The sequence below is a fragment of the Marmota marmota genome, unplaced genomic scaffold, assembly GCF_001458135.2.
Source record: "Marmota marmota marmota unplaced genomic scaffold, marMar, whole genome shotgun sequence".
NCBI classification, from domain to species: domain Eukaryota; kingdom Metazoa; phylum Chordata; class Mammalia; order Rodentia; family Sciuridae; genus Marmota; species Marmota marmota.
In genome coordinates, this window is record NW_026000026.1 from 76,571,484 (window position 1) to 76,591,484 (window position 20,001).

Genomic DNA, 20,001 nt, shown 5'->3' on the forward strand with positions numbered 1-20,001 from the left:
TTTTTTTTTTTTTTTTTTTTTTTTTTTTTTTTCTTTCTTTCTTTTTTTTTTTTTTTTTTTTTTTTTTTTTTGGCAATGGGGTGTTAAGTCCATTAAATTTCAATGTTAAGTCACCCAGATGTGCTTTACCACTGAGCTACATCCCCAGCCCTTTTTTAGTTCCTATTTTGAGACAGAGTCTCACTAAGTTGCTTAGGTCCTCACTAAGTTGCTGAGGCTGGCTTTGAACTTGCCATCCCCCTGCCTCAGTCTCCCAAGTTGCTAGGATTACAGGTATGAGTCAACACACTCAGCAAAAATGAAGATCAACTTGTGAAGAAGTTCAATACTAATACCTAAATTTGATAGTCTGAATTTTGGATAATAATTAAATTAAAAAAATTTTAGTTACAAGTCTAATATAGTTTATGAAAATGAATGCAAAATTATTATATTTTCAAAAAGAATTCATCACCACACTGTGAAAGTAATACCAAATGACCACAGAGGTTTGTTCCAAGGATGCAAGGTACACTCAGTTTAGTCAATCCATGAGTATAAAACACATATGGGCTGGGATGGTTGCCCAGTGGTAGAGTGCTCGCCTAGCATGCATGAGGCACTGGGTTCGATCCTTGGCGCCACATAAAAACAAACTAATGTATCCACCTAAAACTAACGATAAATAAATATTTTTTTAAAAAACACACATACACACAGTGTTATCCTAAAGCCATGATCTTACTTAATGTAAAAATACTACTGATATTTTCAAGACTTGCACATCTAAAATGGTCCCAATGATCTCCACTTCCATGTATTCACTCTTTTGTGCAGATCCCCACATTGAATAGTCCTGACCTATGTACCCAATAGAATATTGAAGAAATGCTGCTATGTGACATCCAGTGTTAAGTCACGAAAACAATTGTATCTTCTATCTTCCTCTCTCTTGGATCATTTGCCTAGGAGAAACCACCTACCACTCTGTGAGGAGATTCAAGCAATCTTTGGAGAGGACCTCATGGAAGGTCCTCCTGCCACAGGCCAGCACTAACTTGCAGGTATGTGAATGATTCATCTTGGAAACACCAACCAAGCCCCAGTTGTCAGAAACCACAGCCACCATCATTACAAGAGACCCCACTCTCCAAAACAGAACCTACCCAGCTAGGCTTCTCCTGAATTCCTCGCTTACAGAAAGTGTGTGAGATGATAAATGTTTATTGGTCAGGGGTACAGCTCAGTGTTAGAGTACATGCCTAGCATTCATAGCCCTGAGTTTAATCCCCAAAAATCATAACAACAACAAAAGTTCATTGTTTTAAACCACTAGGTTTAGAGTAATTGGTTATACAGCAATAAAAATATGTATGATAATATCTTAACCAGTACTGAAAGACACAGCTATCCTTGTTCTTGTACAAGACAATACAAAAATCACAAAAGGATTGATTCTCCCTACATATAAATTTAAGGCAACAATAATAAAAACAAGGTTTTTAAGAAGTTGGATATGCTGCAACAAAAGTTCATATTGAAAAATAAATATGCACCAATAGTAGGAAAGCATTTTTTTAAAAGGAGAGAGAAAATTAACTATATAAAAATGTTAAAATTTTATGGAAAAATGTTACAAAACAAAATAAAAAACTGGGTAAAAATATTTATAAAATGTCTCACAGACAATAAGCTATTATTCTTAATATATTTGAAAACTTTTAAAATAAAGGGAGTAAATGACCAAAACTTTAGTAGAAAAATGAGTCAATGGCACAAGTAAATAATTCATAAAAACACAAACAATAGTCAAATGAAACTATTTCAATGTTACTCATAATAAGAGAAATGCAAATAAAATCATATGGATATATCACTTCTCTTCTATCAAACTGGCAAAAAAAATTTAAAAATTGGCAAGGCTGTGAGGCATTCTCATTCATTGTTAATGGGAGTATACATGATACAGCTCTTATGTTGGAGAAATTTGGCAATTTAATAAAATACACACACACACACACACACATATATATATACATATATTTCTTTTTGACAAAACAATCTCATTTCTAGAAATTTATGTTCAGATGCACATAACAATAAGAACATTTCATTTGGTTATCCATTGCAACATTATTTATAAATGCAAAATATTAGAAATAACCCAGTATATACACATGGGTATTGGTAGAATAAATTATGATATATCCAAGCAGTGGAGTACTATACATTTGTGATAAAGAATAAGGGAGATTTCTGCTAGCTAATATGAACCAAATTTGATATATATTAATAATGACATATTCAACATGCAAATGTATTTATACTTTGTTATGGTGTGGATATAAGGTGTTCCCCAAAAGCTCCTGTGTTAATGCAGAAATATTCAGAGGTGAAATGACTGGATTATGAGACCTGTAAACTAATCTGTCCATCTTGGATTGAATGGAATAACTGGGTGGTAACTAGGTAGGTGAGGTGGAGCTGAAGGACATGGGCCACTGGGGACATGCCCTGGAACAAGTCTTCCCTGAAGACTTTTCACCTTTTCTTTGCTTCCTGGTCACCATGTCCTTAGCTGATTCTTTCTACCACACTCTTCTACCATGATGCTCTGCCTTACCTCAGGTCTAGAGGTCACAGAGACACTAAGCTGACTAACACAATTTCTAAAGTGTCTCTGTGAAGGTGGTTAATTACAAAGGGAAAATGGTCATTCAGGGAGATTCACCTTAACCACGTAGTCAAAGTTAACATTTTCAGCAACAGTATAAATTGATACCACATGCCCCTGCCATGATAAACTGAGGACACAACATCACCTGTATATTACTATGTCTGCAAAAATATTCATAATCATAAAAAAATCAGACAAACACAAACTTATCAACAATAGGCAAAATAAGATGTTAGGAGCGTGAAAGATAAATAATCCTAAGCAACAGAGAAAAAGGAAACTGAAAAGACTTAATACATACAGTCCTGGATTGAAAGATAAAACAGCTGTAAAACTCTGTATCAAAACAACTGGCAAATTTTAAATATAAACAGGGGGTCAGATAATAACATTGAATCAACATTAGATTTCCTAATTCCATACCTATATTCTGGTTATAACTTGTTCTTAGGGAACACACTGAAATGACAACAAATGCCTGTAACTCATTTGCAAACCTTCAAAATATTTTAAATGTTTGTGTGTATGTGTGTGTGCATGTGTATGTGTGTTTAGAAAGAGAGAGAGAGAGATAAGTTAATGAAGCAAAATGTTAAATGAACCAAATTTTGGATATATTGATGAATGACATATTCAACATGCAAATATACTTATACTTCTGTTATGGTTTGGAACTCTCACAATATATGAGAGTTCGTATGTACTATTTTTGCAATTTTTCTGCAAGTTTGAAATTCAAAACAAATCATTTTCAAAATGTAAATTTCTGTTCAACAAATAATGTAGACAAAGTTCACCAGTGATTGAAAGCATGAGAGAAATTTGAAATGTCTAAAATGCACAACTCCTTTTTACTGAATGTGAAGGTAATTCTTGCGAAACAACAAAAGAACAACAGCAATTCCAATAGGAAGAAAGACAAGGGTTATGAACAGACAATTTACAAAGGAGGTAACCCCAAAAACTCTCAAACATATAATAAAATACTCAGAATCATGGGTAATTTGAGAAATGAAAATTTAAAAAATAATGAGATATTACTGTATAACCCCTATTAAAAGTACAAACAGGATTCTGAATAATTTCTAGAGTTGGTAGAAATGTTGAAGTGTAGGAACCTTATGCATTCCTAACAGGTGCATATGGGGATATAGACTGCACTGCTGCCAGTATGGCTACAGCCTCTGATTCCGCTGCTGCCAGCCTGAAGTCGCCTGGAGGTCTTCTTTCTGAGTGCTGCTGCCACAGAAGAAACCGCTGCCCCGGATGCAGCTGAAGCTGACACTGATGCTGACCCCAGAGATAGCCAGGTGACACTGCCCCCACAGCTGCAGTTGCAGCTGCCCCTGCAGTCACCACTACTGCTGACCCGCTCGCTGCCTGCCACCAACAACCACTGTCACTACTGCTGCTACCACAGCCTAGAGGACTGCTTCAGGGGAGACTCCAAGTTTGCTTGCACGTGGCTGCACCCATTTTGGAACACCAGCCAGGGCTTGGGGACCAGGTGCCAGCAGGTTTACCACCACAAAAGCCTCTGTCTGGGGACTCCAGCTGGGACCTGCAGGACCAGTGTGGGGGTGACTGCGGGTTTGGAGGAGTCTGGGGTGTTCCTATTGAGAATGTTTGTGGCCCTTGTCTTGCTGCTGAATCTCCGGGTTGCTCCTTTGCATGAGTGTATCCTGGCAGTCTCTCTGCGAGTAGGAGTAGCATTGAGATCTTGGGACTGCAGGGTGACCAAGCCTGAGGTATCTGAAGCTCAGATTGGTGAGATAGAGATTGAGTTTGTGAGAGCTAATCTAGGTTTGATGATCCCGAGAGATGTCAGAGACAGGGCTGAGAAACTATTGAACACTGACAGAGACAGTTCCACTTTCCAGAAAGATTTATTTTATTTTTTGATTCACTAATCTCTACCATATTTGGAACAGGATGTTTTTTATTCATCAGTGTGTGGAGGACAATGATATATGAATGATGTTTTGCATTTTTGTTGTATTCTTATGTGTTTAATTTTTTTCTCTTTGTTCATATTCTTCCTCTCTCTTATCTATTTTCTTGGATTTTCTTTCCAACTGCTCTTCAAACAATAACCAACAGCCAATCTCTGTTGGCTCCTCTTCCACTCTTCCTGTGAATTTTTACTCCTAGCTTCTCTCTTCCTTCCTAGCAAATATTTCATATTACACTACCTTTGTTCTTTTATCCACCATTTGAAATTATAAATCATTTTAGCAAATATTCTGTTTCTACTATAGATAGTTATTGAACTCATCATTTTGATTTAATGTGAGAGATCAATAGACACCTTAGTGGGAGCTATTAGGTTTAAGGCTACATATCGTGTACACAAGGTTGTGGGAGGCTGTCATGCTGTGTGACCAGCATTTTCCTTCCCTGACTGATTGAGGCTCTCTTGGTCACTTCCAAGTGATCTGGCTACATCAAAGTGGCCCTAGATGGCTGCCCCAATCTTGGAAGTTGCAAAATGTGTCTTCATGCATAGGTGCCTTCCTGCATCCCCATGGGTCAAGCTACATGCTTCGCTCACCTGTTCCTTTGTGATATTACCTCTTGCCCTGTTTGGGATAGAATGCTCCATGGAAATAACCTTTCTGTGTCCCCTTCTCTTGCTCTGCCTTTGGCCTTCCTAGATATCAGTCAACCTGCTGACAGCAGACAACATGATCTCAGCCCCTTGAAACCTGACCCCTTGCCTCATTTGAATGGCTTCTCCTCAATAAAAGGGGTCAGCATGTGCTCGCTTCCCTCTCTTTTCTGCAGACCTTAAGGTCAGAGGAGCCATCACAAGACCCCTAAAAAAAAGGTATGTCTGTCTCTTGTGTGGTTATTTTGTGCAGCCCAGTTCCCCTGGAGTGGCCCTGAGTGTTTTTGTTGCCAGGAATGTGACACTAGATGCTGTTGATATTGGTCTTACCAGTAAAGGTGAAGTGCTAGGAATTAAGAGGACACTATAGGGCTACAGGGTAAAATTTATCCTGCCTTAGATCCATACATTTAGATGGAAAAACACACTAACAACATGAAAAAAACAAGGGAATAAAGCACCCCAAACAAACCAAGATGCTTCAACAACAGAAGCCACTGATAATTCAGTAGAAGAAAGGCCCAAGAAAGAGTTCAGATTGTACATAGTGAAACTGATATGTGAAGTCAAGGATAGTATAAGGAGTAAAATCAAAGAAAAAATACAGGAAGTGAAAGACAACATTAATAAAGAGAGATTGTGGGGGGGGGAGCAGAAATCCTCAAAATGAAGGAATCAGTAAACGAAATTATAAATTCAATAGAAAGCATTATCAACTGTCTAGACCACTTGGAAGACAGAACCTCAGACAATGAAGACAAAATATATAATCTTGAAAGTAGAGTTGTGCATGTGGAGAAAGTGGTAAGAAACCATGAACAGAACATCCAAGAATTATGGGATAACATGAAAAGACCAAATTTAAGAATTATTGGAATAGATGAAGGAGTGGAATGCACAATTTTTTCAATGATATAATAGCAGAAAATTTCCTAAACCTTCAGAATGGAATGGAAAATCAAATACAAGAGGCTTACAGGAACCCAAAAGTACAAAATCACAGCAGACCAACACCATTATAATGAGGCCATTATAATGGGAATGACTAACACACAGAATAAAGATAAAAATTTAAAGGCTGTGAGAGAAAAAAAAAATCAAATTACATATAGGGGGAAAACAATTCAGATCTCAACTGATTTCTCAATCCAGACCCTCAGAGCTAGGATGTCCTATAATAATATATTTCAAGCTCTGAAAGAAAATGGATGGCAAGCAAAATTTTTATCCAGCAAAATTAAGTTTCAGATTTGAAGATGAAATTAAAACATTCCATGATAAGCAAAATTTTTAAAAATTTGCAACTAGAAAGCCTACACTACAGAGCATTCTCAACAAAATATTCCAAGAGAATGAAGTGGGGGAAAAAAAAATGAAAACCAGCAAAGGGAGCATCTACCCTAAAGGGACATTCAACCAAATGAGAAACTAAGACAAATCAAAAACCAGAAATAAATCAAAATGATAGGGAATACAAATAATATCTCAATAATAACCTTGAATGTTAATGGCCTAAACTCATCAATCAAAAGATAGAGACTGGCAGATTGGATTAAAAAGCAAAACCCAACAATATGCTGTCTTCAAGAGACTCACTTCATGGGCAAAGATATCCACAGGCTGAAGGTGAAAGGATGGGAAAAGACTTATCACTCATATGGATTGCATAAACAAGCAAAAAAATGGAGATCATACCCTGCATTCTATCAGACCACAATGGAATGAAATTAGGTATCAATGACAAAATAAAAAATAGAAGCTACTGTAACAAATGGAGACTAAGTAATAAACAATTGAATGATGAATCAGTAGTAGAAGAAATAAAGGATGGAATTTTTTTTTAAATTCTTAAATGTAAATGAAAACACTGATACAACATATCGAAATCTTTGGGACACTATGTAGTCATTACTAAGAGGAAAGTTCATTGCATGGAGTTCATTCCTTAAAAGAAGAAAAAGTCAACAAATAAATGACCTAACATTACATCTCAAAGTGCTAGAAAAAGAACAAATCAACAATAAATGTAGTGGAAGACAGGATATAATTAAAATCAGAGATAAAATCAATGAAATTGAAACAAAAGAGACAATTTAAAAAATTTGACAAAATGAAAAAGTTGGTTCTTTGAAAAGATAAATAAACTTGATAAGCCCTTAGCCACGCTAATGAAGAGATGGAAAGAGAAAACTCAAATTACTAAAATTCATGGTGAAAAAGGAAATATCACAACAGACACTACAGAAATACAGAAGATAATTTGAAACTATTTTGAATATCTGTACTCCAATAAAATAGAAAATATCAAAGACATCAACAAATTTCTAGAGTCATATGATTTACCCAAACTGAACCAGGATAATATACACAGGTTAAACAGATCAATTTCAAGCAATGAAATAGAAGACACCATCAAAAGCCTACCAACCAAGAAAAGCCCAGGACCAGAAGGATTCTCAGTTGAGTTTTACAAGACTTTCAAAATATTCCATGAAATAGAAAAGGAGGGAACCCTTCTAAACTAATTCTATGAGGCTAATATCACCCTGATACCAAAACCAGACAAAGACACATCGAGGAAAGAAAACTACAGACCAATATCCCTAATGAACATAGATGCTAAAATTCTAGCAAATCACATACAAAAACATATGAAAAAGATAGTGCACCAAAATCAAATGGGGTTCATCCAAGGGATGCAGGGTTGATTCAACATATGGAAATCAATAAACATAATTCATCATATTAATACTTAAAAAACAAAAATCATATGATCATCTCAATACATGCAGAAAAAGCATTTAACAAAATACACACACATTCATGTTCAAAACACTAGAAGAACTAGAAATAGTAGGAATACACCTCAACATAAAAGCTATGTATGCTAAACCTAAGGCTAGCATCATTCTGAATGGAGGAAAATTGAAGCCATTCTCACTAAAAACTGGAACAAGACAAGGATGTTCTCTTTCACCACTTCTAGTCAACATCATTTTTGAAACTCTAACTAGAGCAATTAGACAAAAGAAAGAGATTAAAGGGATACAAATGCATAAAGAAGAATTCAAAATATCACTTCTTGTTGATGACATGATTCTATATCTAGAAGATACAAAAAATTCAACCAGAAAACTCCTAGAACTAAAAAATAAATTCAGGAAAGTAGCAGGATATAAAATCAACACCCATAAATAAATGTGTTCCCATACATCAACGATAAATCCACTGAAATAGAAATTAGGAAAATTACTCCATTCACAATAGCCTCAAATAAAATACTTGGGAATCAATCTAACAAAAGAGGTGAAAAACCTCTACAATGAAAACTACAGAACACTAAAGAAAGAAATTGAAGAAAACCTCAAAAGATGGAAAGATCTCCCATGCTCTTGGATAGCCAGAATTAATACTGTCAAAATAACCATACTACGCATTATGCAAATTTAATGCAATTCCTATTAAAAATTCCAATAACATTCTCCATAGAAATATAAAAGACAGTCATGAAATTTATTTGGAAAAAATTAGAGACCCAGAACATCTAAAGCAATCCTTAGCAAGAAAAGTGAAGCAGGAGGCATCACAATACAAGACCTTAAACTATACTACAGAGCTATAGTAACAAAAACGGCATGGTATTAGCACCAAAATAGACTTGTACACCAATGGTATATAATAGAGGACACAGAGACAAAGCCACATAGATACAGTTATCTCATACTATACAAGGGTGCCCAAAACATTTATTGGAAAAAAGATAACCTATTCAACAAATGGTGCTGGCAAAGCTAGAAATCCATAAGTAGCAAAATGAAATTGAACCTCAATCTCTCACCCTGCACAAAAATCAACTCAAAATGAATCAAAGATTTGGGCACTAGACTGAGACCCTGTGCCTAATAGTACAAAAAAATAGGCCTAAATCGTCACCATGTCGGCCTAGGATCTGACTTCCTTAACAAGACTCCTAAAGCTCAAGAAGTAAAATCAAGAATCAATAAATGGGATGGATTCAAATTAGAAAGCTTCTTCTCAGCAAAGGAAACAATCAATAATATGAGGAGAAAGCCTACAGATTGGGAGAAAATCTTTACCGCATGCACCTTCAATGAAGCATTAGTCTCTAGGACATATAAAGAACTCAAAAAACTTAATACCAAAAAAAAAAAAAACCCAATCAATAAATGGGCTAAGGAGCTGAACAGACACTTCACAGAAAAAGAAGTACAACTGATCAACAAATATATGAAGAAGTGTTCGACATCTCTACCAATTAGAGAAATGCAAATCAAAACTACTCTAAGATTTCATTTCACTCCTGTCAGAATGGCAATCATCACAAATACAGGCAACAATAAATGTTGGCAAGGATGTGGGGGGAAAGGTATACCCATGCATTGCTGGTGGGACTGCAAATTGGTGCAACCACTATGGAAAGCAGTATGGAGATTCCTCAGAAAACTGGGAATCAAACCACCATTTGACCCAGCTATCCCACTCCTTGGTTTATACCCAAAGGACTTAAAAAAATCAGAATCCTACAGTAATGCAGCCACATCAATGTTTATAGCAGCTGCTCAATTCACAATAGGTAACCTATGAAACCAACCTAGGTGTCCCTCAATAGATGAATGGATAAAGAAAATGTGGTATATATACTCAATGGAATATTACTCAATTTTAAAGAAGAATGAAATTATGGCATTTGCCAATAAATGGTTGGAGTTGGAGAATATCATGCTAAGTGAAATAAGCCAATCCCACAAAACCAAAGCCTAAATGGTTTCTCTAATATGCTGTTGCTAATTCACAATGAGGTGGAGCACTAGGGAAGAATAACATTACCTTGCATTAGGTAGAGGGAAGTGATGGGAGGGGAGGGAAGGGAATGTGGGGATAGGAAAGATAGTAGAATGAAATAGACATTATTAATTTATGTAATGTATGTGACTACATGACCAGTATGAGTATGCAACATGTACACTCAGAAAAATGAGAAATTAGATCCCATCTATGTATGATATATCAAAGTATAAATGCCTACTGTCACATATTACTAATTAAAGCAAATAACAAAAAATGCTGACTATTGAAGAAAAACTGCACAGGACACTTTAAGTTTATTTAAATAAGAGAGATTGAACTTTACTGAATCAAAAGGCAGAAGGGTTTATAAATGGTGGGGTGAGTGTTAGAAGACATTAGTGGCAAGAAGGGACAATGTGGTTGTTTCCTAATTATCATTTCTGAAGTTAGGCTCTTATCCTACCACAGATACTGGGCAATATAACATATTACCTCCTCTGATAACTGCATTTCAAAAAGATCATTCATATATTTGTTGATCTATTGTGTATCTTCTTCTGAGAAGTGTCTGTTCAGCTCCTTTGCCCATTTATTGATTGGGTTGTTTGTCTTTTTGATGTTAAGATTTTTAGTTCTTTATATATCCTGTAGATTAGCACTGTATGTGCTAATTAGCACTGATATGTATGTGGTAAAAATTTGTTCCCAAAATGTAGGCTTTCTTTTCACCTCATTAACTGTTTCTTTTGCTGAGAAGCTTTTTAGTTGGAATTCATCCCATTTTGTTCAACATCTCTATTAATTAGAGAAATGAAAATCAAAACTACTCTAAGATTTCATCTCAGGCCAGTCAGAATAGCAGTTATTAAGAATACAAACAGTGGGAGGGGCTGAGGCTGGGGCTCGGTGGTAGCGCATTTGCCTGGCATGTGTGAGGCACTGGGTTTGATTCTATGCACCGCATATAAATAAATAAAATAAAGGTCTATTAAGAACACAAACAACAGGGGCTGGGGTTATAGCTCAGTGGTAGATAGCTTGCCTTGTACATGTGAGGCACTGGGTTCAATCCTCAGTGCCATAAATAAATAAATAAATAAATAAATAGTGTCTATTTACAACCAAAAAATATTCAAAAAACCAAGAATACAAACAACAATGAATGTTGGCGTAAATGTGGGGAATAAGGTGTACTTGTACTTTGCTGGTGAGACTTCAAATTGGTACAACCACTCTGGAAAGTAGTATGTAGATTCCTTAGAAAACTTGGAATGGAACCACCATTTGACCCAACTATCCCACTCCTTGGTCTATACCCAAAGAACTTAAAATCAGCATACTATAGTGACACAGTCACATCAATATTTATAGCGGCTCAATTCACAATACCTAAACTATGGAACCAACCTAGATGTCCTTCAATAGATGAATGGATAAAGAAACTGTAGTATATATACACAATGGAATATTACTCAGCATTGAAAGAAATAAAATGATGGCATTTTCAGGTAAATGGATAGAGTTGGAGAATATCATGCTAAGTGAAGTAAGTCAATACAAAAAAAAAAAAAAGACTGAATGTTCTGATAAGTGGATGCTGATCCATAATGGCAGAGGGGCATGGAAAAAATGGAGGAACTTTGGGCAAAGGGGAGGAAGGGGAGGGGCCATGGGGGCAGGAAAGATGATGGAATGAGACATCATTACCCTAGGTACATGTAAACATATGGTGTGACACTACATCATGTACAACCAGAGAAATGAGAAGTTATGCTACAATTGTGCATAATGAATCAAAATGTATTCTGCTGTCATATATTTCTAATTAGAATAAGTAAATAAAATAATTTTTAAAAAAAGATCATTCAAATGTCCTAAAAGAAAGGAGCTTCTGGGTGGTAGAAGATTTACATCTCAAAGAAAATAATTTAACAATTAGAATTAGAGGGGATGAAAATGGAGCTCAGTAGTCAAAAGACTTACCTAGCCTGCAAAAGGCCCTAAGCTCCATCACCAGCACCAAAATAAATAAATAACAATTAAAAACTTTAAATGGAAATAATTTACAATTGCATGTTTTTTAAGTGAATTATCTAAAAAGGAAAAAAAGGGGGAGATTAGGGATCTGAAGTCAAGCTGAAGGGAACATTAAATCAGTCTTGGTCAATACTAACTAGCAGTTCCACTCCTGGAGATGAATGCATGGATAGATGGATAGATGATAGAGACAGACAGATAGACAGGTAAATTTGTACAAGTAGGTCCACTGGAGTACTTCACTGAGTCCAAGGAGACTCCACTGAGAACCAGGAAGTTGGAGTCTACACTCTGGGAGGATGGATGGGCCAATCATGGTGGATAGACACCATAGCTTTAGTAGAAACTATCCTCACTAGTCCCCTTCACCCAGTTTTGACTTCAGCTATAATTTTTTATACTTAGCTTTCCACTTCAAGTCCATGTCACATTATTACCTTCAAGGTGTCCAATTGGGGTCTGTGTCCTTGATGTCCTGAAGAAAGAATTGAGCAAGACACACTGAAGTAACAGGCAAAGTAGAGATTTATTGAAGGTGAGGGTGGAAGCAGCACTCTGGGACGTAGAGCAGAGAGGACAGAGCAACAGAAAGAGGCTCAAGGCCCAGTGTCTGGAAATTAGTCTTATATGCTGAGTTGTGAGGCCATCTCTTCCCTCTACAGACCTGATTGAAGACTTTACCCCATTTGTTCCCACTGGTTACCTTATAATACCTGATCAGAATGGTGTCCTATTTTCTTAGAAAATTCCATTAGAATACTGCCCACTTTACTCCCATTGGTTGAATACTAAGCCTGTGGTGGGGGTTACCATGGTAATGGAACTTACCATAAACAGGGACATGATGACTCACCTCCCTGTCTTGTCCTTCAGAAGCATTTTTCTTATACCCTGCCTCTACCATCTTGGAATCCCCAAACTTTTACCTAACATTTTCCCTGGAGACATTTGATCCCAAAATTATTTTTGAGTGATCAGAGAGCTGGAGAGCTCATCTTCTTATACCTGAAGGCTGACAGTGGACTGTTGACCCTTCCTATTTGGGATTCATGGAACTCTTGCGCTAGCTGGTGAAGATCAAAGAACATAGTGTTGGGGTCCATTTGTGGTATAGGTTTGTAGATCTGCCAGCGTGTAGGCTTGCTGTAGTAACAGCAGATCCTTGTTGGCTTAGTTTTTTATGGTTTTGTATCAGGTGAGGCATGGACAGTTAAGGGCATTAATCATCCAGGGAGTCCAGAGATCCACAGTGGCAACTGGTTGAGGTATACATAGGGCAGGGATCATGCTAGGATAATAACAAACAAGATAGCAAAGCATCATTGTCTGGCAAACAATTAGCACAAAAGCAATTAGTATTATTGGTCAGTTTATGAAAGCCATGAAGATAGCAACTCATTAAAGCTTAAAGTGGAGTCCACCAGGGCATTGGTTTGTGATGGAGGCCATTTAAGGCTTCACAAACATTAGCAGAGTTGTTAGAAACATATACACAACATTTAGTTTTTACAATGTCACAGGTGTCTCCTGGAGCTGCAGTGAAGGTACAGGGATAAATATCAGGGCCAAGAGATCAAAGCAGCAAAACACAAAAACACAGATCAAGCCTGCCTGTGTAGGACATTAAGAAGATATTTAGGAGAATCCAAGATGGCGGCCCAGAGGGAGGCAGCATTCTGTGTCGCTTTGTGACCTGGATCTCACCTAGTGGGAATACTACATCTCTGGACACCCAACTCCCAAAGTTCTAGCCAATGCAGGGCTCATGAGCACCTTAGCAGGATCACCTATCAGCACTGCTGCAGAAATCTCAGATGTTGCTCCACTCCCACACAGGTCACTCAGCTGCTACCTGAAAGGAAAGCAACCACAACACTAGGAGCAACCAAGAGATCTTTATTGTGGCGGTATCTGATTGACCGGAGAAAAAGAGGAGAGAGAAAGAGGGCCAGGAAGGAGAAGGTTTTTGTAGCCCTTTCTGTGCTGCTTAAATCTTAATAGGGTCTCTAGGTCTGCAAGCTGCCTTGCTGGCATCCAGTGATTGGGTCACACAGTAGTTGCTAAGGGTGTCATCTTCTGCCTTCAAGTGAATTGGGCATGGGCTAGGCACGGGTTTCAAATTGAAAAATAACAAGAGGAAGTAAAGGGGAAAAGAGGCCAAATAACCATCCCAAAATGAAGGGCTAACGAAGGGTGGGGATGGGTACTCAGTTTACCCTGCGTTTATTCAGCCTGTCTTGCAGCTAACACTACCTACCCTCAGCACAATGTCATTACTTGCTCCCCCCACCCCATCGGATACACCAGCGCTGGAAGCAGAGTGCCTTCATCTTAGCTCACCTTCCTTGCCATATTTTGTGGGGGCAGCTCCCAGATTGGATCTTCAGCCAACCAGGTATCTGGTTTCCAACACCGCTCTCTCTCCAGTGGCGGTAACTCAGCACAGTAGCCGCCCAAATTCGGTGGGACAGGTGCACAGTGTAATCAGGGCACTGCCCACAGGAGCCCCAAGAGAGAGGTCCCTCAATTGGGATCTGCTAAGGGAGAGGGAAATGGGGCAAAAGTTTGGAAACTAACAGAAAAACCAGGAAATGGGAAATCTTCAGGCAATCAAGTCATATGAGTGAACCTAAAAAGAGACCCTTGAGGTGCAGTCTCCCTGCAGGGACTGGCGGGTGCCACTCCCCGCTTCCAGGCACCCTGCACCAGAACCAGCCTTCCCACCCTGGTTACCTTCACCATCCTGAGGGCAGAGATACCACCTAACAAGAGACAACCCCACCTATTGTATGAGAAGGAAAGCAGGAAAGATACAGATCTCTAAAACTAGCAACAACCCTGGTTTCTTCCTTCAAGAATTTTATTTTTTTATTTTTTCTTCTCCCCCTCTATCCTCCCACCCTCACATCCCCAACAAATGTGAAAACAAGAACTTTGCGTGAATTAGGATTCTGAGGAGTGGGACATCTGAATAAAAATATAATATAGAAGTGTTATATATGCCCTTTTTTTTCTTTTCTTTTTCTTTTCCCCTCCAATCTTTACTATTTTAACATTATTTATTTTTCTAAATACATATGTGTGTTTGTCTTAAGTACTCTACTATCTTCCCTGTACTTGTCTACCCAAAACTACTTCTCGTCTATTCTCTTGCTACTAACCCTTTTCATAAGATTTCTTTCACACTTCCGAAGATATATTAACTCTATATCCTCACATTGTACCTCCTCAGCATATCATCCTACACTTCACCTCCAGTTCATTGTCCACCATCAGAAACTGTTAAACCTTTTTACAAATCTATTGATTATATTATAGATAATAATCGAATTCAACATTTCTATATATTGTGAGTAAACTGTAAATGTCTTAATAGCAATAAATTGTTCATAGGTGGTTTAGGGTTGATATTGGGATCTGTTAACATTGTCCTTCCCCACAAAGGAGAGGTTTTGGAACCCAATAGGAGCACTACAAACCCTATAGGGTAAAAACCTTAACACCCCAGACCCAAGTGCTAAAAGGGAAGACACACGAGCAACATGAAAAGACAAGGGAAGAAAGTGCCCCCAAACAAATCAAGACACCACATTATTAGAATCCATGGCAACCACAGCAGAAGAATTACAGAGAAGGAGTTCAGGATGTACATGATTAAAATGTTCTGTGAAGTGAAGGAAGATATAATAGAGCAAATACAGGCAGGAAAAAAACATTTCTACAAGGAGCTACATAAACAAATACAAAAAGCAAAAGATCACTTCAACAGGGAGATAGAGGTTCTGTAAAAAAAAAAAAAACAAACAGAAATCCTTGAAATGAAAGAAACAAATAAAAAAAATTAAAAGTTCAATTGAAAGCATCACCAACAAATAACCCAATCAATAAATGGGCCAAGGACCTGAACAGATACTTCTCAGAAGAGGATATACAATCAATCAACAAATATATGAAAAAAGTTCATCATCTCTAGCAGTTAGAGAAATGCAAATCAAAACTACTCTAAGATTTCATCTCACTCCTGTCAGAATGGCAGCTATTATGAAGACAAATAATAAGTGTTGGCGAGGAAGTGGGGGAAAAGGTACACTCATACATTGCTAGTAGGACTGCAAATTAGTGCAGCCAATCTGGAAAGCAGTATGGAGATTCCTTGGAAAACTTTGAATGAAACCACCATTTGACCCAGTTATCCCTCTCCTCGGTTTATACACAAAGGACTTAAAAGCAGCATACTACAAGGATACAGCCATATCAATGTTTATAGCAGCACAATTCACAATAGCTAAACTATGGAACCAACCTAGATACTCTTCAGTAGATGAATGGATTAAAAAGTGTGGCATTTATACACAATGGAATATTACTCAGCAATAAAAGAGAATAAAATCATGGCATTTGCAGGTAGATGGAGTTGGAGAAGATAATGCTAAGTGAAGTAAGCCAATCCCAAAAAACCAAATGCCGAATGTTTTCTTTGATATAAGGAATCTGATTCATAGTGGGGTAGGGACAGGGAGCATGGGAGGAATAGATGAACTCTAGATAGGGGAGAGGGTTGGAAGAGGAAGGGAAAGGAAGGGAGAGAGCAAGGATTAGAAATGATAGTGGGATGTAATGAACATCATTATCCAAAGTACATGTATGAAGATATAAATTGATGTGAATATACTTTATATACAACCATGGATATTAAAAATGTGCTCTATATGTGTAATATGAATTGTAATGCAAAAAAATCAATAAAAAATTTGGTAGCAAAAAAATTTTTAAAAGGAAGATATTTAGGTCTCAAATTGACTCAGAAAAAGCTTATGATGGACAGTCTTTTGTTATAGTTATCAGGTACTCTTGTCTGAGAACCCTTCCTTTATAGATTCCGGCTTTACTTACTTTTGGCAGGACTGAGCCTAGTATACATCTTAAGTTACATTAAAAGAACCATTGTCTTTCGTTTTAAATGCCCATGTATAACTGTGCTTTGGTATACTCTCCTGCCAGGTGTTTAAGACCAAGTTGGTAAAAATTGACCTTATTCCTATCTACTGTTAAGAGTCAGTTGTGATTCCTCAGGTGTCACTCTGTGAAATCATGGAAAGACTCTTGGCTCCTTTAACTATGTCTCTAACTTTTACCCAAACTTTGAGAGATTGCTATGCTCACATACATTGTACACTGGCTCTTAAGGCTTCTGTCTGGAAGTGACTCTGTGTCCCTTCCAGGAACATTTCACTGACCAAAGTAATCCTCATAATCATGCCCAATTCCAAAGAAGGGAAGATAAGTGTAATTCTACCTTCTCCCCAAAAAGTAGAGAGCAGGGAATATTTAACAATCAGCACTAAAGACTAACTAGCACTCTGAAAATGCCAAACTGAGGAACACAGCCACATCAATATTTATAGCAGCACAATTCACAATAGCTAAACTGGGGAGCCAACCTAGATGCCCTTCAGTGGATGAATGGATTAAAAAATGTGACATATATACACAATGGAATTTTGCTCAGCATTCAAAGAGAATAAAATCATGGCATTTGCAGGTAAATGGATGGCGTTGGAGAAGATAATGCTAAGTGAAGTTAGCCAATCCCAAAAAAACAAATGCTGAAAGTTTTCTCTGATATAAGGAGGCTGACTCATAGTGGGGTAGGGAGGGGGAGCATGGGAGGAATAGATGAATTCTAGATAGGGCAGAAGGGTGGGAGGGAAAGGGAGGGGGCAGGGGATTAGTAAGGATGGTGGAATGTGATGGACATCATTATCCAAAGTACATGTATGAAGACTCAAATTGGGTGTCAACATAGTCTATATATAAACAGAGAAATGAAAGATTGTGGTATATATGTGTAATAAGAATTATAATGCAAAAATTAAAAAGTACATGTATAAAGGCATGAATTGGTGTGAACATACTCTATATACAGATATGAGGAATTGTACTCTATATGTGTAATAAGATCTGTAATGCATTCTGCTGTCGTGTATTTAAAAAATAAATAAATAAATAAAACTAAAAAAAAAAAAAAAAAGAAGGGCTGGGGATGTGGCTTAGTGGTTAAGCACTCGTGGGTTTGATCCCCAATACCAAAACAAATTTTTTAAAGTATAATTGCAATGGGTAATTTAAAGGGAATTTAATAACTTCCACAAAGATGTATTTCTATACATATTCTGAAATACACCTAGGAAGTCAAAGTGGAGCTTTTTCCCCTCAGGGACAGATGAGAAACAATAAATAGAGACCCATAGACATCTGACTTTGATGTGTCTATCATTACTCAACATTACCATGCAATTATATTTACAGTATAATAAAGGTATAGCCATGCGATGACTCCATTCAGCCACTTACTGGCTATGTGCTCCTGGACAAGTCTTTTCCCCTTGGTGAGTCTTTGATTTCTCATCTTTAAACCACCTGTTACATTTCACAAGGCTACTTTCAGAGATTAAATGAGATGGTGGCTATAAAGTGTTTAATAAGCTTACACATTATCCTGGGGAATTACCAAGTATGTGTGAAATAAGTGAAATGGATGATCAGCATGACCAATGGCATCATGAGACTAAAACAGTCTTACTCAGGCTCCCTCAGCAGTAAGAAGTTTAGCTCTTCAGAGAAATGCTGGGTTTTGTTTAAAACCTTGTTGATATCACAGGCCTGTTACCCAGGACCTCTCATCGCTGCTTCTGGGAAACACAAATTGAATATCATTTTAAAATAAAACAAGATGACAAGTTAAAGCCCAGAGAGGTTCCTTTGCAATTACAACCTAACACTACAACTGGCTCTTACAAAATATTTTCATTAAATCCAACTGTTTGATTCCCCTTTGCAATACAGAGTATTTTATAGTTGGTTCCACACATTTGATATAAAAATAAAGTGCCAAAAGTCACAAGCACTTTGGCCCATATTTTCTTTTAAATTTATCCATATTCTTTAAGTTTAATTTGTCATCTTATTTTGTTTTTTCCTCACCGTCATCTTGACTCCCAGAGTGGAAGTCACTAGTTCAAGAGCACAGCCCTATCAGATTCAGTTTAAATTCAGATGTTAATTACTTAAGATGATAAACAATTAGTGAGGATAAGTAGGCTCCCCAGACCAGCTCTTCAAGGAAGACCTTTTCTTTTGGATGGATGAACCTGTAAAGCAGAATGCACGCGCAGTGAAATGCAAAGAGGAGTGTTTTCATGTTATATCTCCCATATTCTTGAACAAAATATTGGTTAAAGAAACACTATAAGGAGGAGGGGAGGTAACTGGCAGATGAGCAACCATGTGGAGAGGTAATTCATAAAAGATATGGAAATGATCAATAAATCCATCAACAAAAACAACTTTATAAGCTACATGAGAAAAAAGGACTTTGTTTTGTGAACCAACCGTTCTTATCCTATAGCCTCCCACAGAGCTTGGGACATAAAAGATACTCAACAGTTATGCATTTGATGAATGAATTTTCTTTGTATTCAAATAATACAAGTAGAGAAAGATATAATGGCACCCAGAGGCTTGGGAGGCTGAAGCAAGAGACTCACAAGTTCAAAGCCAGCCTCAGCAACTTAGTGAGGCTCTAAGCAACTTATTGAGATCTTGTCTCTAAATGAAATATGAAAAAGGGTTATGGATGTCACTCTGTGGTTGATTGCCCCTGGATTTAATCCCTGGTACAAAATAATAAAAAATAAATAAATGAATATATGTATGTATACACACACACACATAATGGTAATTAGATGTCATTTTTAATCTTACAGATAACACATTTTCAATTCTGTTTTTCATGATAAAACCTAATGTTTATAGGGAATAGAAAATTTCAGGTATTTGGGGAATTATTTGGGTAAGTAGAGAGAGAGAAAAGAGAACAAAGAGAAAATGA

General features: G+C 37.2%; 1 long non-coding RNA gene across 1 annotated transcript in view; it reads left to right on the forward strand.

The window, feature by feature from the left end:
- LOC125619192 overlaps positions 1 to 9,331 on the forward strand; it is a 20,646-nt gene extending 11,315 nt beyond the window's left edge. Inside the window, exons 2-4 of the long non-coding RNA XR_007350705.1 lie at positions 4,757 to 4,765; positions 8,765 to 8,767; positions 9,149 to 9,331. This is a non-coding gene — a long non-coding RNA (uncharacterized LOC125619192). The remainder of the gene's footprint in view (positions 1 to 4,756; positions 4,766 to 8,764; positions 8,768 to 9,148) is intronic.
- The last annotated feature ends 10,670 nt before the right edge of the window (positions 9,332 to 20,001 follow it).